Genomic DNA, 20,410 nt, shown 5'->3' on the forward strand with positions numbered 1-20,410 from the left:
TTTATAATATATAGAAGTATATAATGATTACAACAAAGTAAAAGGAAATACCGTAAAATAACCAAAAATAAATGCTACAAAATTATATAGAATAAACTTAGCCCCAAAATAAGATATTTAATATATGGACATTATATATATTGTCAAATTTTTCTGATGTAATCTGTTGGGCTGATTTTTCTCTATCTCTTTTCTTAAAAAACTGTTACAAGGTTTGGTTCTCTGAAAGGGAAGATGGGAAGGATACAGGAGGAGATGTAAGTGGTGTAAAAACAATAGATATCAATAAAAATCTTTTTAAAAAGAAATAAAATATGGGTTTTGCTTTATGGGGAAACTGGGGATCAATAAAAAAGTTTCACAACTTCCCAAAAGTCCCAAAATTATCTCCTCCTTAACTCTGGGCCCAAATCTTTGTACTGCCCATAGAAGAACTATTGTAATACACTGTACATACTATTGTTAGGCTCTATGGGATATCCATCAAAATGCATGTGTAAATTTGGCAATAAACATTCTTCATCCACCTGGTGTTTCCTCATGTGGGTGGGCAAGCCAAACTCCTTTTGAGCATTTACAGATCTCTTCCCAGAAGCTTTGCAGTATTGTGAGGTTTGCTGCAATCAGCACAATGTCAACCACAAACAAGAATATCTGGAGGACCTCACTATCCTCTGGGAATTTTTCTTTGACCTAGATTCTCCCAGATCTCTATCAGTCACAATTGCCTTTGGAGAACATACTTCATGTTCTAATGCCTTGTCTAATATTATTTATCAGAGGATCATTAGACAGTGGTATTTCTGTTTTATCTTCCCAGGAATCTTGAATGATGTACTAAGTAGCAAAACAGCCTTTAAGGCAGTGTTTTGTTCTCCTGAATCAAATACTTTTTCATAATCAAACAATAAACACCATGAAATTTTATATCCCTGCCTCTTTCAGTTAGTTGTGAAATGGTAAAGATTTGGTCCATTATTAAGTGACACTTGCACAGGCCTGTCTACTCCATTTTCTAGGATACTCAATCTGTCCATGGATGATGATTCTCAAATATTTTGTATTCACGGGAAAATGGTTATAGATGTTCTCTACCGTACCTTTTTACATATTAATAACGTCTGAGTGGCACAGCGGATAAAGTTCCAGGCCTGGAGTTGGGAAGACCTGAGTTCAAATCCAGCCTCAGACACTTACTAGCTATATTACCCCGTCAAGTCACTTAACCCTGTTTGCCTCAGTTTACTCACCTATAAAATGAGCTGGAGAAGGAAATGGCAAGCACTTCATTATCTGTGCCAAGAAACCCCAAATGGGGTCAGGAAGAGAAAGACATGACTGAACAAGTTCTGAGTTCTTTCTCAGGCTTTTGATGTCTTACCCTCCTTTATACATCCCAAACTTTGGTTCGAGTCTCGCCCAAAGATCTCTATGCACACTGGCTGTTTTCAAGGCCTAAAACAGTCTTCCTCCTATGAAATCTCCTTCTTACAAATCCCTGGTTTCCTTCAGACACTCAGGATGACAGATATATTCCTCCTGGCTATGTTCCAGGATGTCTCCCCCTTTTGAAAGTAAGCTCCTCAAGGGCAGAGACTTTCCTTTTTCTTTTCTCTTTTGCTTATGCTTTGTATTCAGGCCACAGAGTAAGAATTTTACATATCCCTGATTGACTGATGTACTTGGTCCAATCAGGCAGCTTTTCCCATTTTTGTTTTCTTTAGCGCCATCTCTACTTCCTCTTTAAGCCATTGGCTAATATTTTAAAAATAAAAACCTTGCTCATTATAACCAAAGTTTACTTGATTTTTCTTGCATTTTCTATAGCCTCTACATAGTAGTAAGAGTAGTCATTAGAAATAACAGCAGGAAAACTACCATATTTGCTGCTCAGAGTGAACATAAACAACATTTGGCACTCAAAAGTTAATCTCTGGACTGATTTTTAAAAAAAATAATCTCGTTTAAAATCTATATTCTGAGATTTAAACAATAATCCTATCTCACAATTAAGTGTTGGAGATATAAACAATTAAAACATTTTCAAAAAGATTTACTGATCTGAAAATTACTCTTTAATCCAAAAAAATTAAAATAGAAAATCTGAAAATCCCTAAAAGAGGAAAAAAGAGAAACTAACACCATCTAAAACATTAGAGACTAGGAAGAAAAAACAGCAAACTAACTTTTTTTTAATGATATCTAATACGTATGTCTATACAGTACTTTTTAAATGACAAAAGTCCCACAAAAGGAGGTTAAGGGGATGCTGCAGTTCTCATTGATTTTAGCTCATCTTTAAACTAAGATAAGAGCACTGAAGTGTAAACTTCCACTGCTGCAGTATCAGATTATGAAAGCAGACTTTGCCAGCACTTCAGAAAGCTGGGTCTGCTCCACTGGCAGACGGCCACAAAATCTTTCCTTCATTTAAATTCTGTTCTAATTCCGCCCTCAATTGTTCCATTGCCTTGGGGAGCTTTCACTCCACAATAAGAGAACTATTGCCAATCCAAGGCTGTCTCTGTAAATAATTTACTGCATTAGTTAGGAGGTACTTTCTACAAGAGATGTTATGGAATCTGTAGTAATACCACTTTAATTCTTGAATCCAACCACGAGAACAAAAACCCCATCAATGTTAACTGAAGGTGACTATATATGAACATAAGCAACTGAGAAAGAAAGAAAATCATTGTATGGGTCAGCACTTTCTTGTCATGGGAAGGGATTAAGAAAAGAATATATGTAACCAGTTGAATAGTACAGATAAACAGATAAGATATATCTCCAGGTAGAAAAATCATATGTGGCTTAAATTCACATAAATGAGACAAGGCAGAAGTTTCTCAAATACCTATACTTTAATTAACCATTAACTTTAAGAGCTCATATCTATATAGTACTTTATGATCAATTTTTTCCCTTATCTGAAAATTATTTCCAACTGTTCACTATATATTTTTGGTCTACAACATTAACTAGAAATCAGGAGATTAGTATTCTTTTTCTTAGTACAGAAAATTCAAGAACGTAAGTAACAGCCTTTGAAATAAACAAATTTTGGAGGGGGAAATAACAGCAGGACTTTCGAAGTGAGAAGAACTGTAATGATTCAATTGTAATTTCTTGTAACAAAGAAAATTGTTTTCTGATATTTAGTAAACTAAATGTGGGTTGTCCTTTGAAAAGTTAACTATGATACAATATGTGCCACCTCTAACACAAAAATATCTATCCAAGCAACTGACAACCAAATTATAATATCATAGTAAGAACCAGGCACCAGTGTTGCTAAATCAAACACAGCACAATAAGGAATGAAGTTACAATATCATCACATAAAGGCATTAGTATTATCTTAGGCCAACCTCCCTTCCTAAGGAGAGAAATAAAACAATATTGCAGAGCCTAGGTCCTAAGCTATTTTGCAAGACGTTATGAATTTTGTGAAAATTATATGAATTTTTATAATTTACAACACAAGGGATGAACTATCGATGTTTTCTAATTCAAGCTCAGTGTTCTTACCTCAGTTCAATCTTGCTCAACCACTTCATCATTTCCCTGTTCAAATACCTTCAATAGCTGCACACTGCCTAGACAATATTTTTGAGCAAATTTAAAAAGTCAACTAAATATAAAAGAGAAATTTTAGATTGCTACACCTAAATGTAACATTAAAATTCAATATTTTCTCATACACCTTGCATTCTTTCTTTAAAAGGCACAACAAAAAGCCTGGTAGGAAAGAGAATGAATGTAAGCCCTTTGCATATTGGAACTATTTTTGTCATTCCCAACACCTTGCACAGGTCTTTGTACACAGTAGATGCTTAATAAATCAATGTTTAAGCTGAGTAAGTTCACAGAACAGATTGGGGGAGGGGAAAGAGAAGAGGAAGAAGCACCACATATAACTGTGATTCCTTCAAAGTAATTTTAACTGTTCCAGGACAAAGAAATCTTCATGACAAACTCATGCCTCCTTTGCTGCCTTAGGTACTCAAATATACATATGGAAAAGGCAAGGACAGCTAGGTGGCACAGTGGATAGAGCTCCGGCCTTGGAGTCAGGAGGACCTGAGTTCAAATCCGGCCTCAGACACATAACACTTACTAGCTGTGTGACCGTGGGCAAGTCACTTAACCCCATTGCCTAGCAAAATTTAAAAAAAAAAAAAAGGCAAGGAAATTCAGCTCACAAAGTGTAGAGTTTGTGCAAAACACTGTATGAGGTAATCCTGGCCTCCTTTGTTAACAGTTTTTAAACACTCTTATATGCCCTTGTCAACATACATTTAAAAAGAACTGATTTGTTCTAACTTGGCAAAAGAAAATCTCCAAGGATTATAATACCTAGCATGTTCAATTCAATTTCTCTTTACCTCCCAACAAAAAGATATATTACCTTTGCTAAAATTAATAAAGCAAGTAATGAAAAATAACTTCTTAAAATGATCATTTTTATAAATTGGCAAGTAATCAGAAGTTCTTATTATTTCCATAATATCTAACATACAACTTTTAGTATTGTTATTTCCTTAGGGGAAAGGGTTACTTTTAGTACTCTTCTGATTTTTCCTTACTTGATATGTAGATTTAAGAAAGATCATTAAAATTTTGCGCTTGACAGAAATATAAGATATTCCCATTAATTACATTGTCACTCCATCTACAAATCTTTAATTCAGAAACTCAGGCATTGAGTTTCTGGATTAAGCTAACGCCCTGGATCTAACACATAAACACAGGTAGTGTACAAAGATACTTTCATCACTTGCTGCTGCAAATATCAATGACTTTTTTTTAATTTCATAATGCTTTTTCAATTTATTTCCCTCTTCTCCTTTCTTTCTATCTTAATTCAAATCCTCCCTTTCTTCAGATTTCTTTTTCTCCGTGCAAAGTAGAGGTGGTACCAAGAGATGACACTAAGAGCTACCAGTACCTTAGGATAAGAAAGGGAAAGGAATAGAGGAGCACTTTTGTTCCTAATTCTACCCCACCATCCTGACAGAAAATTTAAGAAGCAAAAGTCTCTAGTTTTGTTACTTGTTACTGTGTCTTTATTACCTACGCACCCCTCAGAAGCCACCATTCCATCTTTGAGAGGCAAAAGCAAAATTCAATGCCAGCAGCACATAGTTCAAGCAGTGTAGTAAAATAGATGATGATGTACTTGAGTCAGAAGGGCTGAGTTCAAATCAAGCCTCCGCCACTATCCATGTGATTGTAGACAAGTTATTAGTCTCACAAAGTTTAAATTTCTTCATCTGTAAAATGAGGATAATACTTTCCCTGCCTGCCTTTGCAAATTTCAAAGCAATATACATGTGAATTATTATGTACTATATAGTCTTATATTATCTCTAATTTAATCATATTTATACTCTTTCCTTTATGTGAGGGACTGTCTGATGTTGGCAGTTGCCAGTTGGGCACTGTGGCAAGATTAGGGTAAGATCTGGGTATTTTGGAAGTCGAGGCAGGGACTGTGGTAGGCGGAGTCGTGGTGGACTGGGATTGGCTGGGTACGGAGAAGCCCTGAGGCAGTGGGCAGTGCTATGTGAGATAAGCTGGGTGCAAGGAAGTAGCAGGAGCTTGTGCTCCTGAGGCAAGGGGCGGTACCACGTGGGAGTGGGACGGCAGAGGGCGAGTTCCCTTTGCTTAGTCCCCTCCCTATATGCAACGTCAACCCCAGACGCCTCCATCTTGTGACCTTCCTGACTTCCTGGGTCCCTTTGTGTAGCACTGACCCCAGACCCCTCCTCCCAGTACCTGAGTCTGACTTCCTAGGTCACGTACTCTGTCTATGCACTAATCCCAGACGCCTCCTTCCTGTATCCGGTCCTAGCCTCCTACGTCAATCCCTCCCCCTTGGTGTGCTAAACTCAGACAGCCCCTTCCGGTATCTGACCCTACAATCACTGGCTAGTAAGCGGGCTGGGGAGGAGGGGCTAAGTAGGTACTTAGGAACGAGCAGTGGTCAGATCACGCTCTCTCTTGGCTCCTGCTCTGTTGCTCTGGCCTTGCTGTGATGGCCTCTGAATAAAGCTCTGGTGTTGGCGCCTCCCTATGGCTCATCTCTGTGTGTTTATCCGGCTGAGGACCGAAGACTCGAAAGTGAGTATGACTCTGGCAGCCTGCTCCTTATAGGAGGAGAGGGTCGGCGCGGCCGGTACACCTTTATGTTTTTCAACAGTCACTCGTATCCCTCTCAGACCAACACAGATCTAACAAAAGATAAGAGAGGAAGGTAAGGACTTAAATAGAACTTCTAAAAAGTTAAGATATAATAGTTCTCTGACAATTACTGAATGAGAAGAAAAAGTAGAGTATATACAAATGTAAAAAAGCAGAAATACTAAACACATCCTTTACTGACCACAGCAATAAATAGCCTATAAAGAAAGGAAACAAAACCACTAGGAAAAGATTTTGGAGTCTGTCTCCCAAGATATATACATGAATTATATGAATATAAATACAAAATACACTTCACAGAAATAAAGACCTAAAATATCACCAAAATCATAATACCACCTTAATTTACTTATTTAGTGACATACTAATTGGTTAACTAATAAAGCTAGAAAAAAATAACAAAATTTATCTGGAGAAACAAACAATAAAGAATCTTTAGGGAAATAATGATAAAAATGGCAAGGATGAGTGCCCAGCAGTTGCATATCTCAAATTATACTACAAAGCCACGACCACGGAAACTATTAGAACCTGATTAAAAAACAGAAAAGTTAGAATAGTGGAGCAGATTACAAAAATAAGATTCAGAAGCAAATGTAAATAACAGCATAATGCAGATTAATTCCAAATCCCAAAATTACTGGGTTAAGGACTCATTATATGACAAAAATCAGTAAGAAAAGTAGAAAACAGATGGAAGAAATTAGGTTTAGTCCAAAAGATATAGCTATAAAAGGTCATTTCACAAACAAATTAGAGGAGCAAGGTAGTAGATACTATTCACAGCTATGAATAGGGGAAAAGTTCATTACGAAGCAAGAGATAGTTAGGATCTCAGAAGATGAAGTGGACAGTCTTAATTATATAACTGTGAGAAATTTTTGCACAAAATCATCAATACAGTTAAAATTAGAAAGTAAATGGTTAACTGGAGGAGGAAAAAATAAACTTTGTAACAAATTTCTTTGATAAAGGTCTGATATCCAAGCTATAATATAAGGAAATCATTTAAGAACATAAGAACAAAAATCATTCCCAAATAGAGAAATGGTAAAAGGACATGAATAGCCAATTTTGAGAGGAAGAAATACAAACTATCAACAAAACATATGCTCCAAATCACTGTTAATTAAAGAAATGTAACATAACCACATCTGAGCTCCCATCTAATACCTATAATACTGGCAAAGATAACCTCTCCAAAAGGGAAAATAACCATCGTAGGAGGGACTACAGGAAAACAGGTATACTGGTATACTGTTGGTGGAACATAAAGTGATCCCACTCTCCTGGAAAGCAATTTGGAGCTATGCTTCAAAAGTAAGTATACCCTTTGACCTAGCAATACCACTATTATAAAGCCTATACCCCCAAATCAAAGAAAGAGGAGAATCACAAGTATGAAAACATCTATAACAGTTCTTTTCGTTGCAGCAAAAAACTAGCAACTAAGGGGATGCCCATCAATTAGGAAATGGCTGAACAAATTACAGCAGATTAATGTAATGGAATGTTATTGTGCTATAGCAAATAATGAAAGGGCTAGATTCAGAGAAACCTAGAAAGACTTTCATGAACTGATACACAGTGAGCAGAGCAGAAACAGAATAATTTATAAGTTAACTACAACATTGTAGGAAAAATTACTTTGAAAGACTTGAATATCTAATCAAGCACAACTCCAAAGGACTGTAGATAAAGCACAGATTCTAGCATCTTGACAGAAAGATGATAGACTAGAGATAAAGAATGAGTCTTAGATATTATAATAACATGGCCAATGTGTGGATTTATTTTACTTGACTATGCTAACTTGTTACAAGGCAAGGTTGTTATAGCAATGTCAAAAAAAAAAAAAAGGAAGCAAGAAAAGAGTTAATGAAACATTTAAAGGAAATGCAAAGAATAAACGAAAAAGAGATTCAAAGGGTAGCAAAGAAAAGTAAAATGTTTTGTAGTTCATGTATTGAGTATGTACTTTAAAAAGTATATACTTAAAAAAGCATGAGAATATACTTTAAAAAAAACTGTACCAATGAGATCTACAGTTTAATATACCATCGTCTTTCTCTTTTTTGTATATGGTCATTTGTGTTGCTGCTTATCAAGTTCAAAATTAAAAAAAAGGAAAAAGAAAATCAAATGTAAAAATTTAGAAGAAAAGAAAAAAGAAAGTCAAATGTAAAAATTTAGCTATTTCTGGCATTAAATTAAGCTAACAATTAAAAAACAAACAAAAAAGAAAAAATTCAACACTGTGAATATTATTAAGTAGCTGCCACAATTCACTGCTTCCTCACCATAATTCTCAAGATAAGCATTAAAGAGATGACTCACAGGAATATATCATCACCTTAACTAGATGTAATTTCTTAAACAACAAGTTTCTATAATTAGTGACCTATATAGTAAAACTGGGTTGAACAGAACTGAAGATTCAGATCTACTTCAATTAGAGGGACTGTAACAGTGTTTCTTTTTCTCAAAATATTTTCAGATATTCAGTGGCAGAAATCCTAATATGATGAAGGGAATGGAAGTAGTATCTACAAAACACTAGGTATTCTGTGACACCCTTGCTGACCAATCAATCATTAAGCATTTATTAAGCTCCTAAATCTCTGACATTTTAGGTTCTGAGAATATAGTTCCAGGCAAATACAAAACTGCAACAATGACAATGCCTACCCTCAAGAAGATCATATTATACTGGTAGGAATACAACAGGTTCAAAGGTAAGTAAATGGAGCATACATACAAAATAAATACACAGTTATTGGGAGAGGGGGAAGCATTAACAACTGGTAGAGTCACGATAGCCCTCTTGAAAGAGATGGCACTTGGGCTGAGAGGTTCTAAGAGGCAGGAAGCATTCTAGACTCAGGAAACAATGGGTACAAAGACACAAAGGTGGAAGATGAAATGTCATAAACTGGGAACAGCAAGTAAGCCCATTTGGCTGGAGTGTAGACTAAAAATGGAGAAACATATAATTAGCCTAGAAAAATAGCATAGAGTCAGATAGGAAAGGCCTTTAAATGCTCAACAGAGGAAGTTTGCATTTGATGCAAACGGCAAGTGAAAACCTCTAAAGTTTCTTGAATGAGTAGTGATATGATCAGACCTATGATTTAAGAATATCACTTTGGCAGCTATATGAAGTAATACTAGATACAGGAGAGACTGGATGCAAGGAAGACCAATTAGGAGTACTTGGACTACTACTATTGAGGCATCCACGTGGCACAGTGGCTTAGAGAACCGGGCCTGGAGTCAGGAAGTGTCATCTTCCTGAGTTCAAATCTGACTTCAGATACTTCCTAGCCGTGTAACCCTGGGCAAGTCACTTAACCCTGTTTGTCTCAGTTTCCTCATCTGTAAAACTAGCTGGAGAAGGAGATGGCAAACCACTCCAATATCCTTGCAAAAAAACCCTAAATCGGGTCATGAAGAGTTGGAAAAGCCTAAAAAATGCCTGAGCAACAACAAAAGGACTGCCTGAGGGCCTAAAATTAAAGTAGTTGTGTAGAGATGAGAGAATGGATGCAAGAGATGTTATAGAGACAGACTCAACAAGAGTTGGCAACTGACAGGATACGAGGGTTCGGTGAGAGAAAACCCCTCACCCATAATGATCTCTGAATCTAACCTGAAACATCAGATATTATACTATGTTTTCTAATTCCTTTCTGCAGAATGTGTCCTATTTCCCGAAGTACACTGAAAGTTCTTGAGGACAGCAATTGTTTCTGATGTATCTCTGAATCAATTACAATATCCAGTTCAATGCCTTACATATAGCATACGCTCACTAAGTGTTAAACGACTGATATAAAAATAAAATGTTCTTTGAAACTTGGAACATGTAACAAATAAAGTAATCATAGCGATGGGATCTGTGACTTCATTGATATAGAGAATTCCAAGATGAGGAAATTCCCTTTATCAACACAGGTCAACATCTTCTCTGCGACTGTAGTATTAGAACTGCCTAGAACACTCGGAGATTAAATGGCTTTCCCAGGATCACACAGAACATGTCAAAAGTGGAACTTAAACTCAGACCTTCCTGTCTCCAAAGCTAACTCTCTATCTACTTCACCACACTGCCTCTCTGCAAGACAATCAAACTCTAATAAAATATTAAGCTATACATGTTAATAGTTGTATTTTAATACTTACCGTATAGCTAACTTTAGATGATTTTATTATTGATCTTTTTAATTTTTAGAAACATTGTCATGAGCCTAACAATAGGTAACAGATGTTCAAATCTACTAAACTAAACAAATATTTCTGTACTCAAGGATAAGGAAGAAAAAAAAAACTTTACTTGAAGTATGATATACTGTTACCTGTCATGAGATAAAGTGACTTTCTGTATGTGCAGGTGTTAAATGAAAGCATAGATATGTAATAAGTCTTTTCTATGTTGCAGACATGTAAAAAGGAATGGCAAAAAAGTACTAAAATGGAAACATAAAATTTTCATTACCTAAAGGTTTTTTTATGAAGTTTTCATAAGAAAAGAGGTATTTTCAAGAATGTCATAACTCAAAAAATCAAAGTCCTCAATAGCGATATACCTGAATTATATCATAATCCAACAACAAGCAAAATTATTCCTGTCTCTGAACACTGCTAGAAAACTTTTGAAAGGTACTATACTATTATATTTCACCCATCACCAACTTCTCACATTTAGGCACAACAAGACACCTTACTATACTACTTCTTAATTAGAATTTAAATATTAATTATCTCTAATAGTTCTAATACATTATCTTCCACTATCATGGATATGGTATGCTGAAAAGCATAGATGACATTGCATCAAGCCCCCAAAACATTGTACAGCCTATTTAACTACTTCAAGTCCATAATTATTTAAGAGTTTGACCTATATGAACACAGGATAAACTCATCAGCTGAAGAATGCTTCTTATCTGAACTTAGATTAGCAGTTGGATGGAAAATTAGTCCTAGAAAATATAAGGAATAACTGATGGATAGGTAATATATTTCACTGGTATTCTTATAACACCACAGGCTCCAGCACCCTGGGTAGACCTCTAACAATGAAATTGGAAAAAGATGAGTTTTGATCTATACCTTTGAAAGCGGTAGCCACATCAATAAGATCACAGATTCACTTAAATGTCAAAGTGTAATTATTAAGACAGTAACATATTTCAACCAATTGCGGAAATTCTGCATTATATGTTAATATATGCATGTATATATTAACATATATAAAAATTAATGCAAATAAACACTTATGTACTGAGATTTGTAGATGAAATAGCTCATTTTTAAAGGGTAAAAGAACAAAAAATAGAGAATTTAAGCAACCTGTTCTCAGAAAAAGAAATTAAGCCATAAATGAGCGCCAAAGGAAAAATGCTAAGGCTCAGATGGATTTACAAGTGAATTCTATCTAATAACTAGATAAATGTAAATTAAAGCAACTCAGAGGTTCTACTGCACACCCATCAGATTAACAAAGTTGACAAAAAAATAAAAAATTACAAATGTTTGAGGACCTGCAGGAAAACAAGAACATTAGTGCATTGCTGGTAGAACTGTGAATTGGTTCCACCATTCTAGAAAACAATCTGGAACTAAATCAAAATTAAATTAAATTGTACATATCCTTTGATCCAGCTATACTATTATTGTATCATAAAGGCATAATATCAAGGACAACTATAAAGGACTTCTACATACAAAGAGTACTTATAGAGGTACCTGGAAACCAAGACCTGGAAACAAAATAGGTGGTTCATCAACTACGGAATGGCTGAAAAAATTGTGGTGTATCAATATAATGAAATTTTATTGCACCATATGAACTGAGGAATGACACATAAATATGGAAAATTTTATGTGAAGTGGAAAGAAACAACAGAATAATTTACATGATGGCCACAATAATTATGTAAGGGCAAACTTATTTGAAAAACTTCAGAACTGAGACCAAAGCTGCAACTAACACTGACTTCCAAAGACTGATAATGAAACAAACCTCCCACCTCTTGACAGAGAGGGGATGAATGAGAGGTGCAAAATGAGACATGGTGGGGAGAAAGAGAGATAGTGGAAAATGATGTGAAGGAAAGAAAGAAGGGAGTGAGAGAGGGAGGCAAAAAAAGAAAGAAGGAAGGGAATGAAAGAGAGAGACAGACAAGCAGGGAGAGAGGGAAAGGGCTGTCCATGATACATTTTTTAAATGCACAGAACAGAGGGAAGTTCAGAGAAAAAAGGGACAAGCAGGACAGTTTTGTAATTAATGTGATAAATTGAGGGTTTTTTAAAATGTATGCATTTATATCTACTTAAAAAGATATATGAAATATATCTTTACAAAAACTTTTTAATAAGAACTTTAAAAAAACTGTACTGTTCTGAGATCTTTGGTTTCTGTTCTTTGTATATGAAAGTATTCATGGGGGCGGAGCCAAGATGGCAGAGGGAAAGCAGTGACTTGCTAGAGCTCTCCCCCAAACCCCTCCAAATACCTACAAAAAATGGCTCTAAACAAATTCTAAAGCAGCAGAACCCACAAAAAAAACAGAGTAAAACAAATTTCCAGCCCAAGACAACCTGGATGGCTGATCGGAAAGGTATTATCGTGCAGGGCGGGGAGAGGAGCACAGTTCGGCGTGGGCATGCAGGCCGCAGCAACCCTGGAGCAGGCCTCAGAGGACTGAATCGCGGGCAACTGTGGCGGTTTCCAGACTTCTCAACCCAGGAACGCCGAAGACAACATAGAAGGCCAGTGGGAAAAGTCTGTTATTTCGGTGAGAGAAGAAGCTACATCTCAACTGCCCCGAGGGCAGCGGCTAACTTCTGAGCTTCCGACCCACAGACTAAGGGGGAATCGAGTGGCTGATCAGAGGGGGATTGCAAGGATCTCTTTGCCAGGGTTCAGGCAGTAATCTCTTGCTTTACCGGTGCTTGGATCTGGGTCACAGTTCTGAGAGGTGGTCCTGGGGCAAGGAGGAGCGCTGGCATGGTAGAGCTTGTTATGGTGGTGGACAGGAAACACCTCACCCCTTATCATAGCACCTTGGAAGAACTGACACTTTTTAGTTCCCTAGAAGTATCTCTGAAAACAGCTGTACAAACCCCCAAAGCTTGGGACAGTACACTCTCCACATAGGAAACAGATTCTTACCTTAACAAAGAGTTTAAAACTCAAGTAACTGGTTGGGATCATGAGCAAGCAGCGCAAAAAGAGTCAGACTATATTATCTTACTTTGGTGACAAAGAAGATCAAAACATACAACCAGAAGAAGAAAACAAAGTCAAAGCTCTTACATCCAAAACTTCCAAGAAAAATATGAATCAGTCCCAGGCCTTGGAAAAGCTCAAAAGGGATTTTGAGAAGCAAGTAAGAGAAGTAGAGGAAAAACTGGGAAGAGAAATGAGAGTGATGCAAGAAAATCATGAAAAGCAAGTTAACAGCTTGCTAAAGGAGACCCAAAAAGTTATTGAAGAAAATAACACCTTAAAAAACAGCCTAACCCAAATGGCAAAAGAGGTCCAAAAAGCCAATGAAGAAAAGAATGCCCTAAAGAGCAAAACTGGACAAATGGAAAAGGAAGTCCAAAAGATTACTGAAGAAAATACTTCCTTAAAAATTAGAATAGAGCAATTGGAACCTAGTGACTTTATGAGAAATCAAGACACTGTAAAACAAATCCAAAAGAATGAAAAAAATTAGAAAACAATGTGAAATGTCTCGTTGGAAAAACAATTCACCTGGAAAATAGATCCAGGAGAGAGAATTTAAAAATTATTGGACTATCTGAAAGCCATGATCAAAAAAAGAGCCTAGACATCATCTTTCAAGAAATGATCAAGGAAAACTGCCCTGATATTTTAGAACCAGAGGGCAAAATAGAAATTGAAAGAATCCACCAATCTCCTCCTGAAAGAGATCTCCAGAGGAAAACTCCCAGGAATATTGTAGCCCAATTCCAGAGTTCCCAGTCAAGGAGAAAATATTACAAGCAGCCAGAAAGAAACAATTCAAGTATTGCGGAAACACAATTAGGATAACACAAGATTTAGCTGCTTCTACATTAAGGGACCGCAGGACATGGAATATAATATTCTGGAGGGCAAAGGAGATAGGATTACAACCAAGAATCACCTACCCAGCAAAACTGAGTATTATCCTTCAGGGGAAAAAATGGTCATTCAGTGAAATAGAGGACTTTCAAGCATTCTTGATGAAAAGAACAGAGCTGAATAGAAAATTTGACTTTCCAATACAAGACTCAAGTGCAAAATGAAGAGGTAAACAGGAAAGAAAATCATAAAGAGACTTATTAAGGTTGAACTGTTTACATTCCTGCATGGAAAGATGATATTTGTAACTCATGAGACCTTTGTCAGTATTAGGGTAGTTGGAGGGAAAAATTATATGTATGTATATAGATAGATAGATACATAGATAGAGGGCAGAGGGTGAGTTGAAGATGAAGGGGTCATATCTGAAGAATAAAATTAAGGGGTGAAAGAGGATTATACTAGGAGGAGAAAGGGAAAGGTAGAACGGGGTAAATTATCTCACAAAAAAAAACAGAAAAGAAAAGGCTCTTACAGTGGAGGGGAACCAGGGGAAGGTGAGAGGAAATGAATGAATCTTATTCTCATAGGATTTGACTTAAGGAGGGTATAACATACACACTCAATTGGGTATGGAAATCTGTCTTACCCTACAGGAAAATAGGAGGGGAAGGGGACAAGAGAGTAGGGGGATGATAGAGAGGAGGGCAGATTGGAAAAGGGGGTAATCAGAAGCAAATACTTCTGAGGAGGGACAGGGTCAAAAGAAAGAATAGAATAAATGGGGGGGCGGGATAGGATTAAAGGAAATAGAGTTAGTTTTTCACAGCATGTCTACTATGGAAGTGTTTTGCATAACTGCACAAGTATAGGCTATATTAAGTTGCTTGCCTTTTCAATGAGGGTGGGTGGGGAGGGAGGAAGGGAGAAAATTTGGAACCCAAAGTTTAAAAAAACACATGTTTAAAAAAAAATGTTTTCACATGCAACTGGGAAATAAGAAATACAGGAAATGGGGTACAGAAATCTATCCTGCCCTACAGGAAAACAGAAGGGGAAGAGGGGGAGAGATAGCAGGGATAGCAGACTAGGGTAAGGGGTATTCAGAATGCATGCCATCTTGTGGTGGGGGGAGGGGAGAGATGGGGTGAAAATTTGTAACTCAAAATCTTGTGGAAGTAAAAGTTGAGAACTAAAAATAAAAAAAATTAAAATTTAAAAAAAGTGTTCATGATTGTTAACGTTTATCAAGTTCAAAATAACAAAAAAAAATCAAAGAAATAAAATGCATGTAAAAAAGAATGATAGACACCACTTTTTTTAAAAAGAGAAATAATGAAAATATGAAGTAAAAAAAATTAGGACATGCATTCTTAAAATGGTCAATTTGTAGGTTTGTTTTGCTTGACTATATACATTTTTTGCAAGAAAAGGTTTCTATTGGGGGAGACTTGTAGGTAAATAATAGACAAGCAAAAAGAGTATCAATAAAATATTTTTAAATGCAAAGAACAGCAAAATACTTGTAGAAACGGATACAGACTATTAGAACAATTCTGTTCCTAACTTGTTGGAGATATATATATATATGTATACATATATACACATATATATTTTAAACTAACAGTGGTTCATAGTTTCTTATACCATCCTCCTTCTTATTCTTCTTTGCATATTGAAATATGTTTGTTGATTTTTAAGTTCACAGTAAAAATAAGTGAACATGGATTTTATTAATGTTTTGAGAATTTACAGACCTATGCCACGAATGATAGATCTGACTGACATTAAATTCAACTCAACTCAATTCTCCTGGGGGAAAAGAACACAACATAATCACAAATAAGCAGCTACAAAGTAATTTGAAGTAAAGTGAAAAGCAAAAGGCAGTAACAACTGGGGAGATCAGTGAAATTTTCTTGTAGGAGGTGGTACTTGAGCTGAATCTTGAAGGAAACTAGGGCTTCTAAAAGGGGGAAGGTAAGGAGGGAGCACATTCCAGACATGGGGGACAACCAGCAGAGGGAGAGTTAAAGTCGAGTGAATGGAAGAGCTGGTAGGCCAGTTTAGCTGGAGTGCAAAGTGTATTAAAGTAATTAATTTGGAATAAACCTGGAAAAGTAGGTGCTATGGATACAAAGACAAAAATGAAATAGTCTCTATCTTCAAAGAGCTTACATTTTAGTGGGAAAACACCTACAAAGATGAGTAAATATACAAAATTAGTTCAAAGAAATTGGGGAGATGTTACCTGAGGAAAAATCAGTAAAAGAATCACGCAGGCAGAGGCATTTGTGCTGAGCCTTAAATAAAGTGAGGAAGAAAAGCATCCTAGGCAAGAGGGACAGTTTTATGGTTTATCAAGTGCTTTTCTCCATCACAACTCTATGGGACAGGGCAAATATTATTTTACAAGCAAGGCATCTGAGGCTCAAAGTGACTTGCTCGGGGCCATACAACTAACATGTATCAAGTCAGTTCAATTTCATCATTGTACCAGACCTTCATGGTGAAATTATGGCAGGACTCAGACAACAGCCATTTAACAGGATAAGCATGGATGAAAAGGTTGATATTTGCATTCTTGAAGGAGAACCTATTTCTAAAGAAATCCTCACTCCCTACTTTTTCCTAATAAAGATCAAATTTTCCTCAATGTAGATTCAAATGCTCTTAAATAATGCTTTGTTACCATCCAAATGTGATTAATAGGAATCTGATGATCCCCCCTCTAAAAATAACCTTTTGAAATGCAAGGGCTAAAAAAATTTGTTTTTTGAAACGTGAAAATACACATAAGCATCCATCAGTCAAGTCTATCCTGCTCTAGAACTGGACACTAGCTTTTAGTTAGTCAACTAACATTTATTAAGTGCCTACTCTGTGCCAGACACTGTGCTAATCATTGGGAATACAAAAAAAAGGCAGATAAAATAGAAGTTGTATCCACTAACATAAATGTATTACAAAACATTATTTTCTTGTAAAATCTGTAGTTGATAGAGTGAGGGACTTGGAGTCAGGAAGACCAATTTCAAATTCTGCCTTTGGCAGTTGCTATCTGTGATGCTGGGCAAATTGTTTATCCTCCCTCAGCCTCAGTTTCCTCATCTCTAAAATTAAGTTGTTGGACTTCATAACTTCCTAAAGTCCCTTCCAGTTCCATTAAATATGTGATTCTATGATATGCCACAGGCCAGGATAAACTAAAAAACTATTGGGCATTAATGCATGATTTTTTTTTAAAAAAAACTAATTTATAGGTAATGTGAATGTGAATCAATAAAATTATACTAGTTTTCCACAGATCTACTTTAAGTGCTGAATGAGAGCAATTTGTTGGGGGAACAGTTGAATGAATGGAAAAAAGCTGGTGCTGAAAGCAGAAGTACTCTGTAAATCAACCCTCTGTATGACATTTTATCAAGTTAATATGTTACTTTATCTGAAAGAATGTGTCTATATTCTAGAAAATTTTTCTCCCAAATGAAATTTTCCTTCTACAACTTGACAAACTTTGTCCCTTGCTGTAGTTTGTTTCCAGTCTCAGTGTTCTTATTACTACAAAGGTCTCTCTCCTAGTAACTACATACAAAAATTCATTATTCACACTCTCCTGGGTTCTAGTGGATCTAATCATTAACAGCAGATGGAAACAGTAAAAACCATCTATAGCCAATCCTATCATCACCACTGTTTCCATCCAACTAGTGCAGGGGTCAGCAAACTATTGCCAAAAAATATAAAAGCCATTCTTAGCTCATGGGGTCACAAAAGCAGGGTCAGGCCTTGGATAGCCAATCCCTCCACTAGTGTTTTGCTTCTCAGAATTAGACTATCAGTACAGAAGCATTTGAAAGAAAATTTCCATATCTACCAACATTTAAAAGCTACATACCAAATCTAAACCTAGTTGAAGGTATCTGTGGAAAATTCATAAAGGCCAATTACTAAAAACACACTGGAAATTTTTCAATGTGGAAATCATCTGAATTGCTAAAATACTATTACAATTTCAGCTAAGATATTTTCCATTATCAATATTAAACTGTATAGAACAGGGTTATACCTGCAACCCTCTAGAATGTAGATATACTTACTATTTTGTCCACTATCAAACTGAATACAAAATGCTTTCAACTTAAATTAAACTTTCTCAGAAACCGGCTGAATGTTATTTAGTTTTTCTTTGTTTTTAACAATAATACAAAAATTAAGAGTAAAAAATACTTACATCAATTTTATTTCAATAAAATATAGAGGTTGAGTTGCTTTTGAAAGAAGAATACAAAGAAGTTTATTTACTGAAGAACATAAGCCAGAATGTGGGATTATTATCTATGGCAATATCACAGCTGTATTTAATAGTCAGAATTTTCTGTTGGTTTTTTATCCACCCCTCCCTCTTTAAGCTGGAAACTTGTTCCTGAAAAATTAGATTTTGATAAACAGTAAAACTATAATAGGGAAGTACTTCAATTTGTCTCTCCCAGATCTAGATAAATCTTACCAAAAAAAAAACAAAAAAGAAGTGAAGGACCTGAATAGAATTTTCGAAAAGTTAGATATGCCAGGCCTCTGAAATATACAGCATAGGAATATTTTTATTCCAGACATATATATTTCTCAGCTGTGCATTACAACTTCACAAAAATTTACCACCTATTAGAACATAAATTAATGTAGAAAAGCCAAAATATTAAACATTTTATAGACCATAATTCATAGAAATTATATTCAATGAAGGGCCTTTGAAGCAAAGATTAAAATTAATTGGAGAGAAAAAGCTTAATCCCAAAAAATAAGTGAGTCAAAGAACAAATCATATAAGCAATCAATAATTTAATTAAAGATAATAACAATGACACAACATAGAAAAATACTGAAGATGCAACCAAAGCAATAGTTAGAGGAAAATTTTATATCTTTAAGCACTTTCATCAATAAAAGACAAAAAGAGCAGATAAATGAATTGGGCATGCATCTTTAAAAAAACTAAAAAACCCAACAAATTAAAACCCTTTCAATTAAACACCAAAATAGAAATCCTGAAAATCAAGAGATTAACAAAATTGCAAATAAAATAAACCTACTGAATTAATAAAACTAGAAGCTGATTTTTAAAAAATAATCCAATAAATTAACCATTAGCAGACTTGGGGGGGGGGGAGAAGATAATTCAAAAATTAAAAAGGTAAATTCACAACCAATGAAGAAAATATAAAAGAAATTATTAGAAACTATTTTGCCCAATCACATCCTAATAAAACTGGCAATCTAAATGAAATGGATAAATAATTACAAAAAAAATAAAATACAAAAATTAATAGAAAGGGAAATAGAGAACTTAAACAACCCTATCTTAGAAAAAGACATTTAACAAACCAAAGGAAAAAAATCACCAGAACCATCTAAGATTTATAAGTGAGTTCTATCAAATATTTAAAGACCAATTAATTCCATGCTATATAAACTATCTGAAAAAAAAATTAAAGAAGTCTTATGAAATTCCTTCTATAATATACATACGGTCTTGAATACCTATCTAGGAGAGTAGAAACACAGAAGGAAAACTATAGACCAAAATTTTTAAACATAATATTAGCAAAAAGACTACAGCAATGCATCATTAAGATTAAACACTATAACCAGGTTAGATTTTATACCAGGAATACAAGATTGTTTCAATATTCAGAAACCTATAAACATAAGTGGCAGTGTTAATAATAAAAACAATAATCATATGATTATTTAAGTAGATGTAGAAAAAGACTTTTGACAAGATACAACACCCATTCTTGTTAAAAAACACTAGAAAGTAGAAAGGTAACTTTCCTTAATATGGTAAGAAATATCTAGCCAAGAGTCAGCATTATTTGTAATGAGGATAAACTAGAGGCCTTTTAAATATGTTTATTATCACCATTACTGTTCCACATAGTTTTTGAAACGCTACCTATAGCAATAAAATAAGAAAAATAAATTGAGAGAATAAGCATAGGTGTGAAGAAACAAAATTATCACTTTGATGATATGATGGTTTACTTAGAGAAGCCTAGAGCAGTGGTATCAAACTCAAATGGAAATAGGGACCACTAAATCTTACATGAGGGATCCCTTTAAGAG

The 20,410-nt window shown here is 35.3% G+C and overlaps 1 protein-coding gene across 2 annotated transcripts in view; it reads right to left on the bottom strand.

Annotated features, from left to right (window-relative positions):
• BMPR2 (bone morphogenetic protein receptor type 2) overlaps positions 1-20,410 on the bottom strand; it is a 222,080-nt gene that overhangs the window by 178,112 nt on the left and 23,558 nt on the right. The gene's annotated exons all lie outside the window — the stretch shown is intronic.

This window comes from Vombatus ursinus, unplaced genomic scaffold (assembly GCF_900497805.2).
Source record: "Vombatus ursinus unplaced genomic scaffold, bare-nosed wombat genome assembly UNPS02014802.1, whole genome shotgun sequence".
Lineage (NCBI taxonomy): Eukaryota > Metazoa > Chordata > Mammalia > Diprotodontia > Vombatidae > Vombatus > Vombatus ursinus.